An 8,278-nucleotide genomic window follows, 5' to 3' on the forward strand; every position below is an offset into this window, starting at 1 on the left:
GATGTCAGAGTGGGATCTAAAACCTGAGTCTCCTGCTTCCCAGTACAATGAATGTTCTAATACAGGAATAACCTGGGTTTCAGAATGCACATCTTCTTCAAAGCAGCATTTTAGAAAGTTACAGTTATTTCCAAAGTTTGGAATGAGGTAGAAAAGAACGGCATGACTTCTCACTTCTTTTATTTTTATTTTTTTTATTTTTTGAGTTGCGGTCTCACTCTGTCACCCAGGTTGGAGTGCAGTGGCACACTCACGGCCATCCCAGAGTCAAGAGTCAACCTGCTGGGCTCTGGGGATCCTTCCACCTCAGCCTTCCAAGTAGCCGGAACTATAGGCATGTGCTACCATGCCCGGCTAATTTTTGATTTATTGTAGAGATGAGGTCTCGCCAAGTTGCCTGGGCTGGTCTCAAACCCTGAACTCAGGCAACCCTCTCACCTTGACCTCCCAAAGTGCTGGGATTACAGCCTTGAGCCACCGCACCCAGCCACTTCTTTTCAAGATTATCTGAAATCACCCTAAATCACTGCAAACACTATTTTTATTCCATTGAAAAGTTAAAGTTTGTTGATAATATGACTGTTAAATAATTACAACTTAGAAGTCCTAAAAAAAATCTGTAAATGATCTAACACAATGCATTATTTATTAAATAATATAAATGAAAATAAAACACCACAAATCTTGACCTTCAAAAAAAAAAAGAAGAAACACAGTTTTCGGCATCATGTTTTTTTAATCTTGTTTTTGTTTTTGTTTTGAGTTGGAGTCTCACTCTGTCGCCCAGACTGGAGTGCAGTGGCTGCTCCCAGCCACCACAGCCTCGACCTGCTGGGCTCCGGCTATCCTTCCACCTCAGCCTTCCAAGTAGCTGGAACTACAGGTGCGCGCTACCACGCCCAGCTAATTTTTTGATTTATTGTAGAGATGAGGTCTCGCCAAGTTGCCCAGGCGGGTCTCAAACTCGCGGGCTCAGGCAATCCACTCACCTCAGCCTCCCAAGGCGCGGGATTACAGGCTGAGCCACGGAGCCCGGCATTGGCATCATGTTTTTTAATGGTGAACCCCAAGATATCATTTCTCAGGACAGCCTGCATAGAAGGACATGAAATAACAAGTGCATAACAAATTTCCTCTTCTTGTGGGAACATATTAATAAATGTGCACATATCGCAAATCTTTTCTTGCATTTTATACTTATGTACATAACCAGGCATACCGAGTAGGAGACTATTTAAAATAAACAAATGTGTAGACACAAAACCTCTCCAGTTCAATATAGATATGTCCAGATCCTTTTGAACCCACACATTCACCCTTAAGTGCAATTAAAGAAAAGAGAGATGGATTTTGGAAAATTCATGGCATAAGTAAAGTTGGTCTTTAGTATTCTGTTCACCTTTTGGAGACTATTTTTCCTTTTTTTCCAGCTTTCTTTTTTTTAAAAAAAGATGTGGGGTACAAGTCAGGATTGGGCCTTTTCTCCTGCTTTCTATCTCCAAAACATTTTTATGACCCTTAGTTGTTCAGGTTATCCTTTTGAGATATTCAGTGACACATATTGTGAAACCTGGGACCTCGCAGACCCAGGAAAATTCCCGATTCCTTCTTCACCAGCACCCCAACCAAACCTACTCTTTCGATGTTTCGTTTTTGAATGATCTGGTTTGTTTGTGGCAAGTTCCATAAACTGAGAGCCAAGTTACTGCGGCTAATTATTTAATATGTAACTACCCTCAAAAGTTTGCATGATGACCAAGGTCTCTGTTAGTCCATACATATTTAAAAGCATGAATAACTGGCAGAACTGTAGGCATCACGAATATTGACAGAGCCAGTAAGGGGAATATTTACATGAGTCAGATAAAAGAAAACTTTTTAGTGACAGCCCTTAAATCATAATATACAGATAGCAGTCAGTTGCTTTACTTATGTCTAAGGTTTCCTAAATACACACACACACAAACACATCTCTTTATGCTATATGCCCATATGCTACACACACATATCTACATGCGCAAAGCACCCTCCAAGGAGAGAAAATGTCACTGTCCTATAAATACACATCCTAAGTGTCTCTAGACACCATTCACACACCAGAAGAAGGGAGGCAGTGTCAGATCTGGAGCTCACATATTCTTTTCACTTCATAACCACATTACACCCACACAGTGGCTCAGGTAGCAAAGTGGGCCAGACTTTAGGGGAAACATAAATCATTCTTGGCATAAAACATCAGGTGAGTGCCTTCATCATCTTGGGTTAATGTTCCATAACTTTTTCTCTGGGGTCCCATGCTGAAAGCAGGAGGCTGTTCCTACATGTCAACATAGTCCTATTATCCCATCTAGCTGAAGAAACCTCTACATGAAAAAAAAATCCAACCTTCAATAGAAGAACTATGTAAAAAGAACTTTGTCAGATAATCTTTCCTTGCAGCTCAGTTAGAAGTCCATAAAATGGTATCTCTTATCAAAATCATCCCATGGTGGGTAAGTTTAGAATTTGCTCTTCTAAACTGAGATTTATATTACAGGAACATTAGCACTAATATTTTCTCTTGGTGAGTAACCATTTGCTCATCAACTTGGAATAAATAAGAATAGAATTCATAGAAGGTTGGTTATGTGGTTGAAATAAAATGGTGTGCCCTGAGCTTTGACCATGAAGTTCAGAAGAAAGCATTGCTCTGCGTACAGAAATACTTCAGACAACAGTATTAAGAAAAAATGTAAAATCCAAGGTGGGGATCTGGGCAGTAATCTGTAACATTATTTACTTGTTGTATTACATTCTTTTTGGTTTTGCTGCTGGGTTCAGTGAAAGCAAGAGTATCGATTTTAATATGTATATGGCATTTGCTGCACATCCACATTTCATGGGGAGGGATGCAAAGAAAAAGGAAGGGAATCTTTGATCTCAAAGCACTTACACTTGGTATGGTAATGTGTTTCCCCAGTCCTCATCAGGCTGAGATATAAAATTCTAAGATCACAGTGATGGGAAAGGCTAAATCATAGGCCCACCAGAGAAATCACAGCCCACTGATCACATCTCTACTGCAGAGTATCTCATCTTTTAAAATTCAGCCTTGACTAGAAAATATAACTGAAGCCAAAGGCTACAAAATCTAATTAGCAATTGAATAAGGACCCTTGAAAAGAATTGGAAGACTGTTAAATGGAGGCTTTGAGAAGACAAAGTATTCAACTAGACAGTCCATCTTGTTAGAGTTGAGGACTAGCTTAGTGAACATTTACGTACAACTTGCCATAAAATTTACATTAAATGGAGGCTTATTCTGTATCTCATCAGCATGAAGTTATTTCTAAGAATATTTACTAAGAATGGCAAAGAGCTTTCCAGTTGTAGTGAAAGATGTGTTTTTTAATAGTCCCAAGGATTGCTGATTTGTAATTCTGACACTATGCATGTTTGTTACAGGAAACTACATTTGTTAAAATGTTTGCTATAGTAAACTGTTAGCTCACTAAGGTTGTAAACTATTTTTGTCATGGAAGGCTTATTTTAGCCACCTACCTTGTGACAATAAATTTGTATTTCTTTTTATTTTCTTTTCTTTTTTTATGAATTGGAATCTCACTCTTTCACCCAAGCGGGAGTGCAGTGGCACACTCATGGCCACCACCTGCCTCGACCTGCTGGGCTCAGGTGATCCAAGTAACTGGAACTACAGGCATGCACCACCACACCCGGCTAATTTTTTGATTTATTGTAGAGATGAGGTCTCGCCAAGTTCCCAGGCTGGTCTCGAATCCGTGGGCTCAGGTAATCCTCTCACATCAGCCTCCCAAAGTGCTGGGATCATAGCTGTGAGCCACTATGCCCAGTCAATAAATTCAATTTTTATGACCTCGCCTTATATACAAATGATGTCTTTTATTACATCATTTGTATATAAGTGAATCAGCATTTCCCATTACTCAAAAATCATCAACCCTTTTTTAGGCTTTTTTTAACAAATATTTTGTATTCTAAATGTTTTATTTCTAAAACAGAATTTAAATTATTTACATTTTTATTTTAATTTTTATTATTTCTTGTTTTTCTCATGGTCTATATCACTACTTTGGTATATTCTCTTTATGCCTCAAACTAATGAAAAGATGTCACTTTTCGCAAAAAACGAGTCAAATCAAGAAGTACAGTAGACTTGCCAGGCCCAGTGGCTCAAGCCTGTAATTCCAGCACTTTGGAAAGCTGCGAGAGGATTGCCTTGGCCCATGGCTTCAAGACCAGCCTAGGCAACTTGATGAGACCTCATCTCTACAATAAATCAAAAAATTAGCTGGGCATGTGCCTGTAGTTCCAGCTACTTGAGGCTGAGGTAGAAGGATCGCCTGAGCCCAGCAGGTCTAGGCAGCGGTGGCCAGGAGCGTGCCACTGCCCTCCAGCCTGGGAAACAGAGTAAGTCTCCAACCAAAATAAATAAATAAATAAAAACAAAAAAATTAGCCAGGCATGGTGGTGTGTGCCTCCAGTCCCAGCTATTTCGGAGGTTGATCTCAGCCCAGGAGGTCAAGGCTGTGGGGAGTTGTGATCGTGCCACTGCACTCCAACCTGGGCGACAGTGAGAACTTGACTCAAAAAATAAATTAATTTAATTTAATTTTTTAAATTGGAGAGTTCACATACCAAGAGTCAGTTTAGGGATATTTTTATTATATGACACATTATCATAATTTTTAAAACTCCTCTTGGGTTTTTTTTGGTTTATATTCGCTTCTATTTCCACTCCTCACTCCTGGGTACCATCCTCCTATTTCCCATATAGAAACGTTCTAAAGTGGTTGACATACATCCTTCTATCTGAATGTACTATAGTTAAAAATATAATGTGTGTGTATGTGCGTGTGCGTGTGCGTGTGTGTGTGTATGTGTGTGTGTGTGTGTGTGTGTGTGTGTGTGTGTGTGTGTGATTACAAGATAGCATCGTATTCTAGGTCTCATTGTACTTCCTCTTCTTTTCGCTTGGCATATAGTTTCAAATTCTATCCATGTTGTTTTGTATGTGTGTGTGTGTGTGTGTGTGTGTGTGTGTGTGTGTATACATATGTGTGTATGTATTGTGTATATACACACACACTCATATATACACAATATATACACACTCATATACATTTCCAGTCTTTTGTTTCTAAACATTATGTAGTTCTTATAATGTACATTTCATCATTTCATCAGCCCATTTCCATTGTGACAGTCAGATAAGCTTCACCTCCCCACTTGTGCCAGTTATAAATTTATTACATCTCCAGGTTTACCTATATTGTCTGCTCTGCAAAAATGAATCCTGGTCTTTTTATTTATTTATTTATTTTGAGTCAAGTTCTCACTCTATCACCCAAGCTGGTGTGCAATGGCACAATCTCAGCTCACTGCAGCCTCAAACTTCTGGACTCAAGCAATCACCCTGCCTCAGCCTCCTAAGTAGTTAACACTACAGGTGTGTATCACCATACCTAGCTTTTTTTTTTTTTCTTTTTTTTTGGTAGAGAAAGAGTCTCGCTATGTTTCCTAGGCAAACTCCTGGATTTAAGTAATCCTTCTCCCTTGGCTTCCCAAAGTGCTGGGATTATAGGCGTAAGTCACCACACCCAGTCACATTCTATCCCATTTCCCTGTTCAAAATTTTATGTGGTTTCACTATCCTGATTAGACTCTGATTGATATGCTACCTCCCTGAACAATAGTGCAGAAAGCATCCTCATGCATGTCCCCTAATGAACTTGAAATTTTCTTTGGGCCATACATACAAAAAGCAGACTTGCTAGACCCTAGGGTGAATAATTTAACCAAGTATTTCCTAACTGCTCTTTAGAATAGTTGCACTTGTCTATACCTCCACAAGCTGAGCATGCTAGAGAGCTTGTATCCTATAAGATCACCAACATTTGACATTCCAGCTTCCAAGCTTTTTTCTCCTCTGATGTTGATAAAGTGGTGCATCAATTAAAAAATTTTTTTAAATTTTATCTCTAATTATTAATGTCTCTTCCTACACTTGTTGGTCTTTTCTACAAACTGCCTTTTCGTTTATTTTACCCATTTCTTCTTTTTTCTTTTAAGTTGGAGTCTCACTCTATTCACAAGAGCCAAGAGTAGAAACAACCTAAATGTCCATCAATGGATGAATGGACAAAGAAAATGTGGTATATAACTACAACGGAATATTATTCTGCCTTTAAAAGGAAGGAAATTCTGCAATATGCAACAACATAAACTTTGGATAAACCTTGAGGATATTATGCTAAGTGAAATAAGTCAGTCACAGAAGGACAAATACTACATGATGCCACTTATATGAGGTATTTAAAATAATCAAACAGCTGGGTGCAGTGGCTCATACCTATAATCCCAGGACTTTGGGAGGCAGAGGTGAGAGGATTGCCTGAGTCCAAGGGTTTGAGACCAGTCTGGGCAACTTGGTGAGACCTCATCTCTACAAAAAAAATTTTAAAAAATTAGCCAGGCATGGTGGTGCACGTTATAGTCCCATCTACTCAGGAGGCTGAAGTGGAAGGATCGCCTGAGTTCAGCAGGTCAAGGCTATGATAAGTGTGATCATGCCACTGCATTCTAGCCTGGGCAATAGAGTGAGACCCTCAACTCAAAAAAAGAAAAAAAACACACACGTACGATGGAAAGAAACTCATCTCAGATGACAGCACCTGAGCTAGCTTTACTCTGGGGTTTTTTTTCTATAATGTATGGACTAATAAAGTCTCTCTTATTAACTGACTTTGAAATGGGTTTTGTGTTCTCTAAAACTTAAATTTACTACTTACAAGTAAGTGAGAGGCCTAACTTACCAATCTTTTCAAATGAGGTATTTCATATTGAGTAGTGGGTCAGCAGAGAAGGAGGTAGTCAGCTCTCCCTTGGTGGGAATTACAACCTATACCATAGCACACCCCACTGTCACCTCATCACCTGCCAATCTATAGCAGAGTTTTCCCAGATTTGGATTTGGGAGGATCTGAGCACACCCCCCTGGAGAAAACCGAACTACTCACTTTAAAGTTTTTCTTAGTTTTAAACTTCTCTTCCCCTTCTCTCTCTCCCCTCTCTTGTTTGAAAATAAAGACTGAAAGAGCCACTGCCAAGAGGGACACTAAATAAAAGGGAACAGAGAAAGGCAAAGAGAGGGGAATCAAAGAGAGAAATGTAGTGCAACCAGCAAAGGCTCACATTAGGCTCACAACAAAGACAAGCTCAATTTCTTTTTTATTGACATTAACGAGTTTGATGGGAGTCCAACATAAAAGATGGGCAAATTGGCTTGCTCTTGCTGGGATCCCAGGATCTCTGCAGCTGCTTGCAAAGTGCTTAATTCCACTAAAGGTCATCTTCCTTGATTGGTTTTCATTCTTTTCTATGTCCAACCAATCAAGTGCTGGCCAAGCAGATGGCTATGAGCCGGTCCTGGCCATCTTGGTCAGCAGCTGCAACCTCACCCCGGAATTCGGAACTTGTCAGCCCTCCCTGATCACAGAAGTTCTTCTTCCTGCAGAGGCTCTTGAACTAGAAACCACAGAGACACAATAATATTTCCTGAATGAATAAATTTCTCTGAATGAATAAATAAACTCTGTGCCTAGTATTATGTTAGGGGCTGGGGGTTAAGGAAATGTCACTCAAGGTATAAAATGAACATCATTTACGCAATTTTTAAAAATAACAAACACAACAGTAGCAGAGCTGTGAGATTCATCTTTGTATCCAAGACTCTTTACTCCAGTAACATGGCGTCTAGATTGGAAAAGGGTGAAGAAAAGAGTCAAGCAAAGTGAAAAAAAGGAAGGTGAGGAGAAATTGAGCACAGGATTATTTGTTGATTTTCTTTCATGGAACAAGTATTAAATTAGGCCTCCCATGTTATATTTTCGCTTCCTCCTTAAAACAAATTTTTTTTTTTTTGAGCTGGGGTGTCACTCCATTGCCCAGGCTGGAGTACAGTGACACCATCACAGTTCATCGCAGCCTCAACCTCCTGAACTCAGGTGATTCTTCTGCCTCAGTCTTCCAAGTACAGGCACATGACACCACACTCAGTTATTTTTTTTTATTTTTTGTAGAGCTGAGGTCTCGCCATGTTGCCTCAGCTGACCTCAAACTCCTGGGCTCAAGCAATCCTCTCACCTCGGCCTCCCAAATTGCTAAGATTACAGACATAAACCACCACATCCGGCCTCCTTACAACAATTCTAAAAGTGGACCATCTCTCAAGTGCACCAGAGGATTGTGTGCTTGTTTT

Source organism: Carlito syrichta, unplaced genomic scaffold (genome assembly GCF_000164805.1).
Source record: "Carlito syrichta isolate Samal-C Ts95f unplaced genomic scaffold, Tarsius_syrichta-2.0.1 Scaffold308915, whole genome shotgun sequence".
In the NCBI taxonomy this organism is placed as follows: Eukaryota; Metazoa; Chordata; class Mammalia; order Primates; family Tarsiidae; genus Carlito; species Carlito syrichta.